The sequence below is a fragment of the Halichoerus grypus genome, chromosome 3 (genome assembly GCF_964656455.1).
Source record: "Halichoerus grypus chromosome 3, mHalGry1.hap1.1, whole genome shotgun sequence".
In the NCBI taxonomy this organism is placed as follows: domain Eukaryota; kingdom Metazoa; phylum Chordata; class Mammalia; order Carnivora; family Phocidae; genus Halichoerus; species Halichoerus grypus.
In genome coordinates, this window is record NC_135714.1 from 193,256,630 (window position 1) to 193,275,259 (window position 18,630).

At 43.4% G+C, this 18,630-nt stretch overlaps 1 pseudogene; it reads left to right on the top strand.

The window, feature by feature from the left end:
- The first annotated feature begins 13,916 nt into the window (after window positions 1-13,916).
- On the top strand, window positions 13,917-14,045 carry LOC118522364 (small nucleolar RNA U3; annotated as a pseudogene).
- Window positions 14,046-18,630: the final 4,585 nt, after the last annotated feature.

The window sequence follows — 18,630 nt, forward strand, 5'->3', positions numbered from 1 at the left end:
TGGGAGGCACTGGTGGGAGACGGCAAGGTAGGTGGAGGGAGAAGCCCATTTTTCTTCTACTTCTGCTGCAGGCTTGGGTGGAGGCAGCGGCGGCAGCCCGTGAATGTGGGTTCGCGCTCAGGTGGTGGAATTTCAATAGCAGTGGGGGCAGGGGGTGCTCCTGCTGCACAGCATTCCCGAACTCTGGCTCTGGTGCAGGGACAGGCAACCGTGGGTGGGAGTTCAGCCCCCCTCCAGCTTCCTGAAAGACGGTCCAACGAGAGTAGTGGAGCAGCGGGTATACCAGCAGTCTCAGCCACAGAGCAGTTGTGGATTCTGGATCATACCATTTTTTCCTGGACTCAGTCTGCCTTAGGATGGTAGTAGCTTCCCGCTGTTACTAATCTCTGAATGATCTCAGTTCCTTTTTTCTCCTCCAGCCCTTCACATTTTGTTAGCTGCCTCTCTATTTAAAATTCCTATAGTAGTTTCTTCTGACTGGACACCTGACCAATACATACACATATAAACTAAACCCAAAAATTGAAGGCAAATTGGGGCGCCTGGGTGGCTCAGACGGTTAAACGTCTGCCTTTGGCTCAGGTCATGATCTCAGGATCCTGGGATCGAGCCCCGCATGGGGCTCCCTGCTCATCGGGGAGTCTGCTTCTCCCACTTGCTCTGCCCCCTGCCCCTGGCTTGTGCTCTCTCTCTCTCTCAACTCTCTCTCTCAAATAAATAAGTAAAATCTTAAAAAAAAAAACGAAGGCAAATCAAAGTAAAATTTCAATGTGTTTAATCCCCTGCTCCACTTGCATTTTGGAGTTTACACAAAGGAAGGGATAAGCAAGATTTTACCCTGAAAATACAACAAAACTCAGTTCCTTGTCAGATGTCCTGCAGCCTCCACCAAGCAAAAGAAGTTAGCACAACAAGTATTTTAAAACAAGAAATTTTCCTTGAGGGAGGCCTGTCTATAACCTGTCTTCAATGACATTAATAATAGGTATGCTCTCACCAAGTGTTTTTTAGATGTGAGGCCCGTCAAATATGTTATTTTATTTAATTATCACAATAACTCTAGATTTTAGAAATTTATTCTAATTCATAATGAGGAAAATTAAATATTTTTAATGGCACTGGTTGATTGTTTAGCGGCTACATACCCCTCTCTAGGATGCAGACTCTTCACCATGTGACCTAGCCATCCCTCCCATGCAGCAGCCTAGTTTATTTCTTCACTCCGCAGACTTCATGATGCCTCTTGTGACCTACTCGGCCTAGAGAATGTACCAGAAGAGACATGCATGTGAGTTCCAGAGCCCAGGCTCAAGAGGTCTGGCAGGTTCTGCCTTCATTCATTTGGACCACTGTCCTGTAATGTCTATAAATGCAGCATGTCTGGCCCTACTGGAGGATGCGAGGCCATGTGAGGAAGGAACAAGATGCACCAGCTTACGGCCAGTACCCACTTCCTGCATGGGAGTGTGGCCATCTTGGCCTTTCCAACAAGTTGCCTTTCACTGAAGGCAGCTGCCTGAGCAAGCCAGGTGAAACTAGACAAGGAAGAGCCAGCTAACCCACAGACTTATGAGAGATAAGAAGTCATTGTTTTCTTAGCCACTAAACCTATAGGCAGCAACATATAACTGATAAAGTGCCATTTGTTGTTTTTTGCACCAAGCATCCATCCTACCTTCATTTGCTGATAGCACCCCAAATCCCTTTTGTTGTACTTGCCAATAGGATGCTTATCCCTCCCCTGGTCAAGGGGCAGGCATGTGGCTTGGACTGGTCCACTTGGATGCTCTGTCTCTGGAATTTGATTCATGACCAGAGGGAGGAAAATTCTGGGTGAAACTATTGAGACCTGGTTTCTGCTATCAAGATGCTTTGGAGCTGCTGGTTCTTATCCATTCCACATTTTAGCCTGAATCAGTTTCTGATGCTTGTGACCAAGTACCCCCAAACTGATATACTGTGACAAATTAAGAAGCTAGCTCTAAGTCACACTGCTGTGAGTAGCAGCACTGCAACTTGAACCCACATCTGTCCCATCTACCTCCCACCTATCCATGTTGTCTCTCCAATTCCTTCTAATCCATTTTCCTCACTCATCTGAGCATCTTGAAGATGCCTGGCCTTTCTCAACAGGTGCATAGCTTAGAAGGGCCTATGATCCCACTGTGAGCTATAACATGACATCAATATTGGATCTCTCACCCAATGACCAGGTGGTAGTAACCACAGAAGGGGCTTTTTAAACTGGAGAAATGGTGTGTTGAGCACAAAGTAGTGGATTTTTTTTTTTTTTTAGATTTATTGAAGTGTAATTGATACAGAGTAAAATGTACAATATTTGATGCACATGTTTAAAGTGTACAATTCGTGGGACGCCTGGGTGGCTGAGCTGGTTAAGTGTCTGCCTTTGGCTCAGGTCATGATCCCGGGGTCCTGGAATCGAGCCCCACGTTGGGCTCCCTGCTCCGCGGGGAGCCTGCTTCTCCCTCTCCCTCTGTCTGTTGCTCCCCCTGCTCATGCTCTCTCTCTCTGATAACTAAATAAATTAAATCTTTAAAGTGTACAATTCAAGAAGTTTTGTCATATGTATACACCCACAAAACCATCACCACAACTGAGATGGTGAACATCCATCTCTACCAGAAGTTTCATTTCCTTGTACCCTGTTGTAAATCCTCCCCCGTGTCTCCAGTCCACACCAAGTAACCCTGATCTGCTTTCTGCCATCATAGATGGGTTTTCACTCTCCATAATTTCACATAAGTGAAATCACACATTCTGCATTTCTTTCTCCAGTTTCTTTTACTCAGCATAATTTTGAGACTCATCTGTGCTGTCATATATCAATAGTTTCCTTTATATTGCTGAGTAAGACTTTAAGGCACGTATATACCACAGTGTGTTTATCTGTTCATTTGTTGAAGGGGTTATTTCTTATTTTGGGCTATTGCAAATAAAGCTTCCATGAACATTCATGTACAAGTCTTTGTATGGACATATGCTTCCATTTCTCTGAGGTAAATATCTAGGGGTGGAATGGCTGCATCGTATAATAGGTACATATTTAAATTTTTAAGAGACTGCTGAACTGTTTTCCAAAATAGTACGATTTTACACTCCCACTAGCAGTATATGAGGGCTCCCATTCCTCCACATTCTCACAAAACTTGTTGCATTCAGTCTTTTAGATTTTGACCATTCTAATAAGGTGGAATGGTATCTCATTGTGGTTTTAATTTACATTACTCTAATGACAAATCTTGTTGAGCATATTTTCATATAATTATTTATTTATCTTCTTTGGTGAAGAATCTGTTAAAATATTTTGCCCATTTAAAAATTGCATTTGTATCCTTATTATTGAATTTTGAGAATTCTTTATATGTTCTGGATATAAGCCCTTTCTCAGATGGGTGCTTTGAAAATATTTTCTTCTATCCTGTGACTTGTCTGTTTTCATAGCATCTTTAGAAGAGCAGATGTTTTAAATTTTGATGAAGTTAAATTTATCAATTTATGTTTTTAATGAATCACATTTATGGTGGTTTATCTAAGAGATCTAACCCGAGATCACAAAGATTTCCTTCTAGAAGTTTTACAGTTTTAGGTTTTACATTTAGATCCATTTTGAGTTAGCTTTTATATATTGTGCAAGGTATGGCTTGAGCTTCTTTTTGCACATGGATTATCAATCACGCTGGCATCATTTAGAAAACAGTAGAAAGATAGAAAAGACTCATTCTCCATTTACTTGCTTTTGCATCTTTGTAAAACATTGATTCTCTATATATGTGTGGGTTCCTTGTCCCATCTCAACTTGCTCTTCTGCTCCTTCAATCTATTTGTCTATCTTCATGCCAAAATTGTACTGTCTTGATGACTGTAGCTTTATAGTAAGTTTTGCGACCTACCCATATTAGTCCTCTTATTTTTAAGTTCAGCTCTTTGTTTTAAAACTTGTTTTGACTATTCTAGGTCTTTCGCATTTCCATAAAAATTTTAGAATCAGCTTACTAATTTCCATACACATACAAGCCTGCTGAGATTTTGATTGGAATTTCACTGGATCTAGAGGCCAATTTTGCGGAGAACTCTCAGTAATGTTGGATCGTCTTTCCATGAACATGGTATATCTCCGTTAAGAGTTTCTTTAATTTCTCTCAGCAATATCTCAAAGATTTATTTATTTATTTGAGAGAGAGAGAGAGAGAGAATGAGCAGGGGGAGGAGCAAAGGGAAAGGGTGAGAGAGAATCTCAAGCAGACTCCCCGCTGAGCACAGAACCCAAAGTGGGGCTCAATCTCAGGACCCTGAGATCATGACCTGGACTGAAACCAAGAGTAGGACACTCAACCAACTGAACCACCCGGATGCCCTTCTCTCAGCAACATTTTATTGTTTTCAGTGGACAGATCTTTTGGAGTTTTGTCAGATTTATTCTTAAATATTTAATATTCCTGATCCTATATTAAAGGTGTTTTTCTTGTAATTTCAATTTCAACGGTGTGCTGTTAGTATGTAGAAATGCAACATCCATTCTTAGTAAAACAAGAAACAAAACAACCCTTGAAACTCTTAGCAAACTAAGAATAAAAATGTCCTCAATCTAATAAAAGGCATCTACAAAAAAGCTAAAACTGATACCATATACAATGATAAAAGACTAAACTTCTCTTCCAAAGACCCAGAACAGTAGGCATATCTGTTCTCATCACTTCTATTCAACATTGTAATGTATATTGTACTGTATCAAGACAGTGCAATTAAAAAAAATCATCTAGATTGTAAAGGAAGTAAAACTGTATTTATAGACAACATTCTCAGCATAGCCCAATGGAATTCACACAAAAAAACCTACTAGGAGTAATAGATGAATTTAGCAAAATTGAAGAATACAAAATCAATTGCATGTGTTGGTTTCTGTTTTGTTTTACAGCTATTGCTGATATATATGAAGTAATGGATACTAAGCAATTCATTTTTACTGCATCTTTACTTGTACATTTGTTCTTACACTGAATTTATAATTTTTATAATCTTAACCATTTGTAAATATAACACTACCTAATTTGATTAGTAAACCCAAGTAGAATGAAAATATATCATACTTAATGCTGACAGTCCAGAAGGCATACTTGTGTTTTTTTTTTTTTTTTTTTTTTTTTTTTTAAAGATTTTATTTATTTATTTGACAGAGAGAGAGATAGTGAGAGCAGGAACACAAGCAGGGGGAATGGGAGAGGGAGAAGCAGGCTCCTTGCCGAGCAGGGAGCCTGATGCGGGACTCGATCCCAGGACCCTGGGATCATGACCTGAGCCGAAGGCAGACGCTTAACGACTGAGCCACCCAGGCGCCCCGGCATACTTGTTTTTACTAAACCAGTAATATCAAACTAGTCTTGTTTATCAAAGATTTATTCAAATCGCATGAACGTGAAAAACATTTGGATTAGTATCTATATTTCTGAGAATTTTAGGAATATTTAAATTATATAAGCACTTTAAAAAAAACTTTAAGCTAATTTGAAGAGCTCCTTCACAGGATTTTATAAATTAATTTGGTAATACCATCCAGAGGTAGAAAAATACCACGTATACATACAGAGGCATATATATATATAAAATACAAATGGAGAACTTGTAGTTTTCATTCCAAAACCTTAGCCATGAGTCAGGTAAATGCAGTAATTCTAAACTCACTGGTTTATATAAATAGTTGGCTCTTCATCTTTGATCTACTTTATAAATTTTTTTAAATCTGAATTATGTTTCTGGCAGATGGAAAAAGTTAAAGTTACCTGTTTAATATGAGGGCTAAGGCTTTCCACCAATATTTGTGGAGGAAACTTGGAAGATTTTCTTTTGCCCTGATACGTAGTTGCTTTTGGGGGGTCCTTAAGTTCCTTGAGAGCCCCTGATGGGGGACAGGGGTTCTAAAGTGCAAGTGACTGGGAGCTGAGGGGCTGGAGTGGGAAGGGGAAGGTCTGGCAGAGTGGAAAGAAGGATGGAGGAGGTTGGGGGCTTAGAGAGGGACATAGGAAAGGATTCAAGGGAGCTGAAGGGAAGATTGAAAGTGGTAAAAGAAGGAAGGAGGAATGGAAGTGACAGGAAAGGAGAGGTCTTAGATGAGTCAGTCTAGAGAAGCCACCAAGGTTCCAAATTCTCCTGAGTGAAATCATGGCAACAAGAAGTAAAGGGGAGAGAAGTAGCATGGTAGTGATGGAGCATATAGTCGGGAGGGATTTAAGAAGGATTCAGCCGACTGAGAAGTTCCTATAGAAAAAGCAGGATCAAATAGAACGAAGAGGCACAAAGAGCCAGGAAAAAATTTCTAGGCCAAGCATCAGGGAGTGAATCCCCACTAGAAAGAAAGAGCCAGGAAGGATTTCCAGCCCAGCAGTTAAGGGAGTGTATCTGCGTTGGAAATAAGGAGACAGGGAAGAATGGCTAGCCAGAAGGTACCTTTCAAACCAAGAAGCCTGAGACTAACCCAGCCTTGGAGAGTACATTCAGAATCTTAAGAATCAAAGTATGTCCTTACCATGATTCAGTGGACTGCCATCAGGAGTACTGGCTGAGGAGCTGGACTCACCAATGGGTCCTCAATCAGTGAGTCAAGAGTGAAGACAAAGGTTTCAAAGATGCGCACTTGGGGCCTGGGTGAGAGGCCCAGGGGTCCAATGGGGAATCCGATCCTGAGTCATGGTACCATCACTGTTAAAGAAGAAATTATTCTGACGCTTGTTAAAATGGTAAGGATGATTTACTCAGGACTATTGTCATAGGTGTCAAGACTATTACAATAGGGGAGATAGATGGGGCCCAACTCTGAACACACAGCTGGAGATTTATAGCCAAGGAATTGAATGGGGGTTTGAAGGGTTGGTAGATAAAAAATTACTAAGAGGAGACACCAAGGGTAGGGGGAATGCTTGCTAACTTGACTTAGGATTTTGCTGAAGGCAGGCCACAGTGGTCAGATATCAAGGGTGGGGGAAATCTCACTAAAGCACTTAGCAGAATTTTTGCTATAAATGGTCTAGGGAGGCCAAAGACAGGGCCCAATGCCGAGGCCCAGTCAGAAAGTGGGCTCAGAGGGGCCTGGCTAAAGTGTGGTCAAGAAGAGTGTCTTTGCCTAAGGCACCCCCAGTGTGGTATTTATGATGGTGTTTTGGCTGGTGTTAACCAGGCTGATATTCTGAAACTTTCCCGGCAAATCAAAAACATCAGGCCACGTTAAGAGTTGCGGAAAGAAAATGTTGAAATTCAAATAAATTGCTTGAGGCAAAAAAATCACTTCTGTGGCCTAATTGCACAGATGAGCCTGTGAAGGAACCAGCTCTAAGCCTGGCTACCATCACCTTCTAAATTGGGTTGGTCCGAGGAGCAGGAGTGAGGAGACAGGCCTATTTGTCTCTGGGCAGATTCTGCCCAAGACTCCAGACCATGGCAAGAAGAAAGATAAGACTCTCTTAAGGTTAGATCCCAAAGTTGTAACCCCTGTCCCTGTCTGGGCTCTGACTAGAAACAATAAAATGCCCTAATTTACAAATGCTATAATGTCCACAATGAACTTCCAAGAACTTCAGCATAGGCAGTGTGGTATCAGTCTCTGGGTTTTTAATCGACACTGAAGGTGCAGGTAATGTCGAAGGACTCTACTCAGGGATGAAAACACACTTCGGGGAAAGGTTGCTGGAATTTGAAAGGTTATCAGGATGCCCTTGCTCTAGAGGCGACTATAAGCACGTCCCCACTCTTCAATCCCTGTAAGAACCAACTGCTTTGTTATTTAGCATAATGGATCTTAGAAGTAACGTTCATTGGCGACATTGAAGCTGTTCAAAATACGTAAGTTGGTTGAAAATACTCTATCAGACCCTCCTGACCCTACTTAAGCAGGGTATTACGGTCTAGAGAGCCTAGTTGATAGCGCACGCCCTTCCGAATGCTGTCTCTGTCTTAGGGTTTGAAATAGACATGTATCCAGAGCTTGTCGGAAGTTTCTCCCACCTGATTGACTAGACATTGGGCTAAATCTTGCTGTTAGAATGTTGTCACATCTGCCTTCAGTGAGTCTGTTATGCAAGGAATTTGTCAGAGAGCCAGTAGGACAGAGAACTGTACTTCATTGAGTTTACAGAACTGGTTGTACAACTTTTTTTGCGCCTGCTGGCTTCCAAATGTTTATTTTACGGCTGAATTCGGCCTGAGACTTGCTTGCATTGTAACAAAACACCTGGTAATGAAGTTGAGAGAACTAGAGCCCTCACCTACTTCTCGTGCAGGCCCACATATGAAGGTCTGTGTCCCTCAGTTTTAACAACTTCCCCGAAGCTCTCGGGCTCGAATAAAGCCGGCATGTATTGTTAGGGACCTTTGTTGTAGCAGGTGTTCTTATATTTCTATGACCCTGCATAATGGCTCTTCACCATTAAACCCTTTTATAGTAAACCACCTCAGCTCATTTATTAGAGGGACTCATAAAACTAACTAAATGGTACTGAGCTAGGGGGTGAGTGAAAAGAGCACGCTGCGGCCTCCAGGAACCATTTTTTTTTTTTTTTTAATGCCTGTGTTCCTGTTTATATGTTAATAGGTGTGGATGAATCAGTTTCAGCTTTTTGAATGATACTAAAGACCAGGCTGATGTCCTGCAGCCCGCAAAAGCCCCATAAAGGCTGCCGTTTGTCCCCTCTGGTCCGAGGCCAGGGTTCTCTTTACATAATTTCAAAAGGCACAGAAAACCTCCCCCACTCCAACTTATTTTTACACCGAGTCAGTTATTTTATTTGTTTGTCCTTTTCATATTTGTAGGTGCTACCGCCCAGGCTGGGGTGCTTCTCTCTCGGCTCCCAATGTCACATCTTTGTCGCACCCGTACACCAGCGCGTGACTATACATCTGTGTTGTTCAACTTTTGTTTTGCCAAGTAAGAAAACGCTTACTTCTGGCCGTTAAGTACACTGTGAAAGTCCTTTTGGGAACCCTGCAAATAAAATAAGACCATCAGGAGTCTTTAGACTTATTAAAATTCCAGACTCTCTAAAAACAGTATTTCCTGTCTAATCTTCACGTTAATGAAATGATCAACTGAGAGCCAAAGCATGATTGCGGGATGAGCTCTTCTGGACATTATCTGCATGGCGTTTAGAATAGCCAAGTCATAGTCTCCATTAACTTGTCGATGTGAGATTCCCAGGTTTCTGATATGTATATGGAATGTGCAAGCGTACACACACCTCAAAACAGCAGAGAAATCTGACAGTTCCACGTCACTACAAGGAAAAGTCGTATCCTCAGTTTAACCTTTTTCACTCTTGGCCTTGAACTTAGCTTTGTGGCCACTCTGAAAACAAAACCAACATGATTATACAGTCACACAAAATCCTCATGTGTTGAATGATTCCACAGAGGTGTTACTGGACAGCAAAGTTTTCAGAAAGGGCCTTTGCTCTCTGTTAGTGGTAAAAAAAAAAAAAAGTTTCCTTAGGAGGGCAGTTACCTCTTTAAAAGCCAGACGATGGGAACGGGGAAGGGAGAGGGCTGTCTGATGGGAATTTATGCCAATGGAATGCAGACGAGTTTACTTATAAGGTCTTGTGCTTGTTCAGCTGGGAGCGGTGCTGTTCAGGGAAGCCAAGGAGATTGTGTTTTTTTGGACTCATCAAAATACAGTGATCATTCTTTCATTAAAACTTGTGATACTTATCATTAGGTTCGATGTAGTAGAATGATTCCTGGGTTTTGTATCAAAACTCTGGGTCAAAGGACGCTTATTTAGTTCCTTAACCATTCTTACCTGGAGCTTTCCTTAGTAAAATGGAGATTAGCATCTCTCACCTAGCCGGTGAGCTAGGGCAGCTTAATCAGAGGGGTAAATGAAAGTTCCTATGCTAGTACCTGGAACATAGTAGATCCTCAATAAAGGTTAGTGTGCTCAGTCTTGTCTTAAAATCAACAGTGTAAGTGTACTCTGTGTAGAGACTTATTTTTAAGATGTTTATTTATTTGTCAGACAGAGAGAGAGAGAGAGCACAAGCAGGGGGAGCGGCAGGCAGAGGGAGAAGCAGGCTCCCTGCTCAGCAGGGAGCCCGATGCGGGACTCGATCCCAGGACCCCGGGATCATGACCTGAGCCGAAGGCAGACACAACCAACTGAGCCACCAAGATGTCCCTAGCCTTAGTTCATTTTTATGTTTGACTCCCAGTTGTAAAATCTTTGAGGGTAGGGACCTTATCACTTTTTTTTTTCCTGAAAAACTAATAGCAATAAACATAAAGAATTGATGTGTATTAAATTTTTATCACATGAATTACACCAACTTCCTCTTACCTCTGGAGATAGCCTGAAGGTTACCCGTATGACTCAGTGTAGAAAACCCCTCAGTACTGAGAATGGGATAGCTGAGCTCAAGTTAGGAATTTAGGGAGTAATAGAGAATTCCCCTCTCCATATTTAAGTTTGTAGAATCCCTTTGTCTGTACTCTTCGGACAGAAATCAGAGTGCAAATAGTGTTTTGTTCAGCACCAAATCAAAACACAGGCTGCCTCTTTGCTTCCACTTTTAACACACTGGCACCTGTGCAGGAAAAGAGCAGAAAAGGAACATACATTCTTCAGGCTTCCATGGCCCCTTCTGTGTTCATCGGTAAACTGGAGTTTAGAGAATCCCCATGCTGTGCGTACAGAGGCGTGCGCATAACCGACTCCTCCTTGGGTACTGGCTGGACCAACAAACAGTATGTTACACACTGTCTGAGGTCTACATGGTTGAACTCAGGTCTGACAAAATATCTCGTCTTATGGGCTCACCCAGAATCATCTTAGGGTCAGGAAAGCAAGTAATAGCAGCTCTAGATTACTGACACCAGGAGTATCCACGTTCCTTTGCCTCGACCAACTGGTCTCCCTCAGTGTTGTAGTAACTAGATTTATTCTGGTTCATAACGGCATCGGTTTTCTATCTTACTCTTTAATATAACTTCCTTCACTAAAAATGAGGTTGGGAAAGTATTTTGAAGTTTAAATACTTGAACAGGCCCTCAGAGTCAGAAGGCTCCCAATATTTCTGACATTCTTCCTTCCTTTCTTTTTTTTTTTTTAAGATTTTATTTATTTGACAGAGAGAGACACAGCGAGAGAGGGAACGCAAGCAGGGGTGAGTGGGAGAGGGAGAAGCAGGCTTCCCGCCGAGCAGGGAGCCCGATGCAGGCTCTATCCAAGGACCCCGGGATCATGACCTGAGCTGAAGGCAGACGCTTAACGACTGAGCCACCCAGGCGCCCCATTATTTCTGACATTCTTTCAGTTTTTCCAGAATCCATCTCCTTTCTCCATTTACCCTGTCATCCCATTAAAACATATTCTCAGGTCACCTGACTGGCTCAGTCTGAAGAGCATGGGACTCTTGATCTTGGGGTCATGGGTTTGAGCCCCATGTTCAGTGCAGAGATTACTTAAATAAATAAACAAACTTAAAAATATAAAACATAATTCTCTGTTGACTCCACTGTCTTTGCCTTGGAACCACCTAGCCTAGGGTATGGTAAACAATTTTTGATTACATGACTGTCAACCATTCATCTATCCATTATTCAATGATTCCAGCTTTTCTGTGTTCCTACTGCATACCACTAACTGAATTTTATAGATGAGCAAAACTGAAGCTCAGAGAATATATAACTCAACAGATCTAATTTCAACATCTAACAAAAATAAACTGGCTGTAGTCCACCCATAATTATGGATCATTTTACTCTTACTTTCCCAGCTATTCTACCCAATTAGCTGCCAGTGTTACCCTCCTAAATATCTTTGTCTTTATTTTCTCTAGGTCAATATACCATGAATTCAAGAGGAGAAGAATAGGTTTGAGATTGGAGATTGGGAATATCGGTTCAGAGTGGGCCAAGCCTTAATCGCAAGGTCTCCTATATTTTTAATGATACTGTAGGGAAGATAAACCTTTTTCTCTACCCTCCTATACTCAGTAGCTGGACGACCAGTGAATTAAATTGGCAAAAGACAGATTAACAAGAAAAAAACTGAAATTATGAAATTATGTAAAGATGCATTGGCGTTCACAAAGAAATGTGACCCAAGGAGGGAGTGTTAGTATTTGGGGCATATATACCATTTTAGGCTAGACAAAGGAAAAGGGGTTGGGGGCATCTGTTGGTAATTGATGGGAAGTTAAGGGAAGGAAAAGTAAATAGGGCTGTTTAGTAAGATTTGTTATGCAGATAAGAGTCATCTCAGGTGCTAAGAGTTTTCTCAGGGAGTTCTCTTCTTGATAGGAAGAGGGACACACCTTTATAAATGGAAATTTATATCCTGCTTTTAGACAGGGAGAGAGGAGAGAGCTAATTGCCTTTAGCTCAAAACAATTCTTATGCCAAGGTGGCATATTTTGCGGCGGTGTGTTCGGTTTTCTTCAGACCCAAGAGCGTGAATGTGTAGCATTACCTGCTTGGTATTGGTACACAGCACCTCCATTGTTATTTCTCTCTCCTGCAAGGGTATCAGCTCCTTAAGGGGAGGAGAAGTGGTTTCTTTAGTTTCATGTTTGTAGTGCTCCCTCTTAAAAGCTACTCTTTGTTTAGCACCCACAATACGTCATGTGCTTTGTATACATTCTCTCCAGCCCCTTCAAGGTAATATAAAAATCTCTGTTTTATAGATGAAGAAATTCAGGCTCAGGTTAACTGACTTGCTGAAATTATTGAGCACATTTTAGCAGAGGACTCAGGACTTGTTCCCTAGATCTGTGTATTAGTCAGGATTCTCTAGAGAAGCAGAACCAAAAGGTTGTGTGTATATATAGAAAGAAATGAATCTGAAGGAATTACCTCACAGGATTACGGAGGCTGGCGAGTCCACATCTGCAGGGTGAGCCAGCAGGCTGGAGACTCAGGAAGGAGCCACTGAAGTAGTTCCAGTCCCAGTCGGCTGCAGAATTCCCTCTGGGGGAAGGAGGGGAGGGTTCAGCTTTTGTTCTAGTCAGGCCTTCAACTTTTTGGAGGAGGCCTGCTCACATTATAGAGGGCAATCTACTCAAAGTCCACTCATTTAAATGTCAATCACATCCAAAAACACCCTCACAGAAACATCCAGAATAATGTTTAACGCCTAAACGTAACTATCACCATCTGTTAACAGCCCATTCCACATTCGCTTCATTTTTATCCTACTAGGTTCTTCTGAGCATGGGTTAACTGGTGACCTTGAGTCAGGTTCAAGCCATGCACACTAATCGTGGGTAAAGCTTCCCATCTCATGTGAAATGGATAATCAGCTCTATTTAAAAGGTCTTTATTTACAAAGAAAATCTTTAAGGGATTTTCTGCCTCCTGAAACTTAAAAAGCAAATCTGATACGAGTGCTCATAGGGAACACAGACATTCTCTAAGTAAGCATCCTAGTGACGGAGCCAGCTTGAGGGACCTCCAGGCAAGTTTTAGAAAACCATCTAATACAAGGAAGTAAACAAGATCAGAAGAGAGGCTAGGTTGTTATACTTAAGCAAAGCCATTTTATTCTTACTTTCTGAAATATGAGAAAAGGAGATTAAAAGTAGGCTGATCACAGACGGGCTAGGAATCGATAACATGTGTAGGGAAGTTTCCCTGAAGTTGCGGTTATATTTTAGCTTACTTTATTTAATTTTTTAAAAGATTTATTTATTTATTTATTTGAGAGAGAGAGAGAGAGAGAGCGCAAGAGCATGGGGGAGGGGTAGAGGGAGAGGAAGAGAGAATCTCAAGCAGACTCCACGCTGAGCATGGAGCCTGACACAGGGCTCGATCTTACAATGCTGAGATTATGACCTGAGCTGAAACCAAGAGTTGGTCGCTTGACTGACTGCGCCACCCAGGCCCCCCCAACCCCAGTTTACTTTAAATAGCAATTTTGCAAGACTATACTTTCAGGGATCATTTCTATAGTTTGTTAAATAGCAATTTTGCTTTCAAGATAATTTTAAAATTTTGATTAAAACCAAAAATGAGGGCTTTGAACAAACTCATTCCCCAGTCTGTGAGACTAGAAGCTGCGAGTAAGGTCAGCAGGAATGATCAGGGAGGGGATGTCCAACTAAAGAGGAAGATTGCAAATGATCGGTGACAGAAAAGCTTTGGAAGCATGGTCTTGTCTTTCTTTTAGCCAAAGGGCCCTAAGTGGAACTCGATGGCCCAAGGCATCCAACCTCTTATTTATTTTTATTTTTGTATTTTTTTTATTGTGGTAAAATACACATACAATTTACCATTTTAACCACTGTTAAGTTACAATACAGTGGCATTAAATACATTCACAAGGTTGTACAACCATCAGCACTATTTTGTCATCATTTCTGTACCCATGGAAAGGTGACTCCTCATTCCTCCTCCTTTTAGCCCCTGGTAATCTCTGATCTACTTTTGGTCTCTAAGAATTTGCCTCTTCCAGGTCCTTCACGTGTGCAGAATCATACACTTTTTGTCCTTTTGTGACTGGCTTCTTTCACTTGGCATCAGGTTTTCAAGGTTCCTCTATGTTGTCCCGTGTCAGAACTTTATTCCTTTTTATGACTGAATAATATTCCATTGCATGTGTACATGCCACATTTTGTTTATGCATCATTTCTCAATCTGACTTTTAACCCTGGAAACATTGATCGGACTTGAGAGCCATGCTGCAGACACACAGAATGAATGTCTCAGGAGGATGCGTATGCCCAACTGGTACGTACGTGATCAGTACAAGTCATCTCACAAGAGACTTCCGTGCATTCTCAGTGCTAGTTACTAACCAACTTCATATGAGAATTTCCAATGGAGTTGTTCGCCAGTGTTTGGTCATTTGAGCCTCACGTGGGCTGGGGAGAGCAGATAGGTGAGGAAAGTGAGCTGTAGAGAATTAAGCTGCAGAGAAGGAACTGGAACTCCAGTCTCCACCCCATAAATCCTGCCCATTTCCTTCTATTCTAACGAGTCCATTTATCTCTCCCTGGAGAGTATGCCTTCGAGAAGGAGGAGGGCACAGGGCTTTGCTTTGCTTAGCTGAATTAGCGGGCTAAGAAGCCCATAGCCATTTCAGCCCTCTGTTTATGTGAAAGCTTGGATAGCCCCACCCGGGACAGAATTACATTTCTAATGGAACCTCGAGGGTCCCACATCATGCACATGAGTGTCTAGGACAAATGGCTGGGCTCTGTCCCTGGAGATGATTATCTTGTTTTAGTCTGAAAATTAAAATTGATGTTATGGTCCATCTGGGCACATGTGGTCTTCTTTGACATGGATGGACTTTCCTGTTGTGAGTTATTGTGAACTGGCTCATCTTCAGAATTCAGAAAGCGGGCCTCTGGCAGGTAAGAGAAAAAATCCTGACGTTTTTCTGAGCCTAGAAGTTTGAGGAACTGAGAAATGCTTTAAAGATTCTAGGTGGTAGGAGTTCAGTATGACCCCAGCGTCTGGAAGGCAGTTTGCTAATCGTACGCTGAAGATTTGAGTGGTGTATTTTCTAATTCAGGACATTCAAAATTTTCTGTGCATTAGAGAGTTCCTATCCCATTCCATGACGAACATTTCGGTTAAGTCGTTCAATGTTGCGTTAGCTGTGTAGAGTGGGGAGGTAGGGTGGGTGGGGCAATGGGAAGGAGGATATTAGCTTTTGCTGCGTTATATGCCTACCCTTGGACCAGGTTGTAAAATAAGGGAGAGGTGCTTCTCCCTACAGCCCATGCTTGAGGTCAATAGACCTCCGGGGGGTGGGGGTGGGGCAGGAAACTGTGCCCCAGCCTACCTGTCCTTCTCAGTCGGGACTAGAGAAGACATGGGATTTCCCAAAGCTGGTACCTTTTCGTGGTTTTGCTAATATTTCAAGGTTGAGTAAGAGCGACACACTGTGCATCTATGTAAACAGAAGTTAAATACATCTTCGTTTGTGGTCCCTTTCATGCCCAGAGTAGGCCAGATGTTCTAGTGTCATGGGAACCATCCCTTCTCCCACCATCTTTGATTATCAGGGTCTGAAGTATTAGTATTTGTCATCACGCTCCGCCTTGCAATCTACTCAAACACCAGAATACATGACATGATGGCAATAGGGGCTGAATCTAAAGTGTTTTGTTTTTCGTCTTTTTTTTTTTAAATAACTTTATAGGAAAGAATCTGGAAAACCGACCCCTTAAAAATTGCAAGCAGGCGTTCCCTGAGAGAGACTAAACTTAAGTGTGCCTTTGGGGCAGACTGTTCCCACTTAGACGGGCCCTCACCATGAACCAGATGGAACGCTGTGTGCTGTGCTGGGGCCCTGTCATTGCCCCCTTTTTGGCGGCACTGACGGAAGATGGCACGAAGAGGGCAGAAATGATTCCTGGCTCCATGTGGACTTGGAGCGAGTTGCACTGAAACCCCACAGTACTGTTTGGATTTTAAGTGGCTGGTTCTTCTTACTGTGCGGCTGTAGGATCCTCTGAGCAGTTGCTCGTAAGGGCTGGGAAGCTAAGAGCGGCCTTCTGCAGGAAGAACAAGCAGACAGGACCATCACCCCATGCGGAGGACTGGATGTCACCAGAATGGGCTTTGTTTGGCCCAGCGCTCCCTGGATTGGATCTTTGGGGTCCACTGTGTAAGCATGATCCCACCAATTCCAATGCCTGTAGGGGCGTAAGTAAAATCTATTTTGGTCCTGTCGTCCTGGTCTCATTATTTGGGACCACAGCGAGAGAGAACACGGACTATTTGTGGACCTGTGAGATAAGTTGGAGCCTGATCATGAAGGGTCTTGTATGACCTGCTGAGTCTGAGAACCCAAGAGTGAATTTAAATAGGGGAGTGACTTGCATGGTCACTTGCATGGTCTGCGGGGCCATGCATCTACCTTCCCAGCTTTCCCCGGCCAGGCCCAGCCCTGGGGGTGCGGCCTCTCCTTGAGGTTGAAGGCTGATAAAGAAAGATCTCTTCCAAATTCTAATGTCCAATAGCGATAGGAATCATTCAAAGAGACTGGGTGGGATTCTGGCAGATTGGAGAACGTGGCTCCATTGGAAGGGAAGAGCTGCTTCTGATCTGGAGCTGGTTGCTGACGCTCAGATAAATGGGCTGAGTGTTGCCCTGTCTTCTTATTCAAGAGGATATGGAAACTTGATTGTTTTTTAATGTGAAATATCTCAATTGGAATATTGCTAGCAATTCAGTTTTTTTTTAAAAACTGCTTTGCAAGTTTATTACATTGAAGTTGAGAGTCTTTTGTGGCAGCACTCTACTGTCATACATTGTTTATATATTTGTCCCTGACAACAGTAATAAAACTGACCTGTAGGGGCCCCTCTCTCCCTCTCCCTTCCCTTTCAATCTCCCAGGACTTAGAATGCTTGGCTTGCTGAATTCTCCCGAACGTCCTGTGAGGCGGGCAGGGGTGAGACTTCAACAGCTCCTGCAGCAGAGCAGACTCCCGGGGCCTGACGGGTGGCTGCGTGGGGTACTGCCTGGGCTCCGCTTGCCTTCAGCCGTGTGGGGTGCCCCTCTGCGCGTGGGACAAAGCCTCCCATTGCTGCAACGCAAGCCACGCTAGGGTGACACAGGTGTGCACCGCATCAGTAATAACAACGCTCAGAAGTCTCCAAGAGGAAGCGAAAGGAAAGCCCATCAAAACCCATCGGTAACAGCAGGGGAATTCCATGCAGTTAGGACCTCCCCCCACTGGTGGCCGCCCTGCGCTGCAGCTATCCTGCGGGGCCTCTGAAGTGCCAGCACAAGGAGGACCCACAGAGGCGTGCCCGGGCTGCCTTAGCATATGCTGATGCAAATGTCAACACCGGCCCCTATCGTAATCTGAGGGCCTGCACGTGAGTCCTGTGGCATTTGGGGTCTGCAGGGGCAGACGAGTACCGTAAGCACCAACACCTGCAGTGTCCAGTTGGCTTCCACGGGGCCCGGCGCCAGGCTGGAACCGGGCTGGGGGATGCAGAAGGCCCGGCGACGGGTGCAGACGTGCCCGGGCCTCTAGCGGGCCCTGCCGCTGGGCTCTTCTCCTCTGCCCTGCACGACGAGTTCTGTTAGCCCGCTTTCCTCCCTATCTCGAGCACAGCGTTCAGGGCCACCACATGTCCTCTGGGAGGTGACAAAAATAATGAGACCAGGACGACAGGACCAAAATAGATTTTACTTTGATCGGACCCCATATGTGTGTCATGCAGTGAAGGGAATGGCCTGGGCTCTGGAGCCTCTCCTCTGCCTCCTGTCCTCACTGGGGAATGGTTTGTCTGGGGCACCGTATCCTTTCAGGATCCAGTCTGCCCTCTGATTCTCCCTCATGGTCTCTATAGCCTGGGGCAATTTTGCTTTACTATACCAGAGAACTACGAATGGGAACAGAAACACAACACAGATGTCCACAGCTTCTTCCCCAATGTCACAGAACTACGTGCTTCGAGCTAGTGGTTTTGCGGAATGATGAAAAACATGTGGTTTTATCCCAACTTCCAAGAATTAGAGGCAGATTCTAGGAGGGTGGGGATTGTCTGGACTTAAAAATAGTAGTCCAACACATCTGGTGAGGACATATTACTGCCCATTAAAAGGACAAAACAGGAGTTGGTCTGCAGGGCCGTGCATCTACCTTCCCAGCTTTCCCCGGCCAGG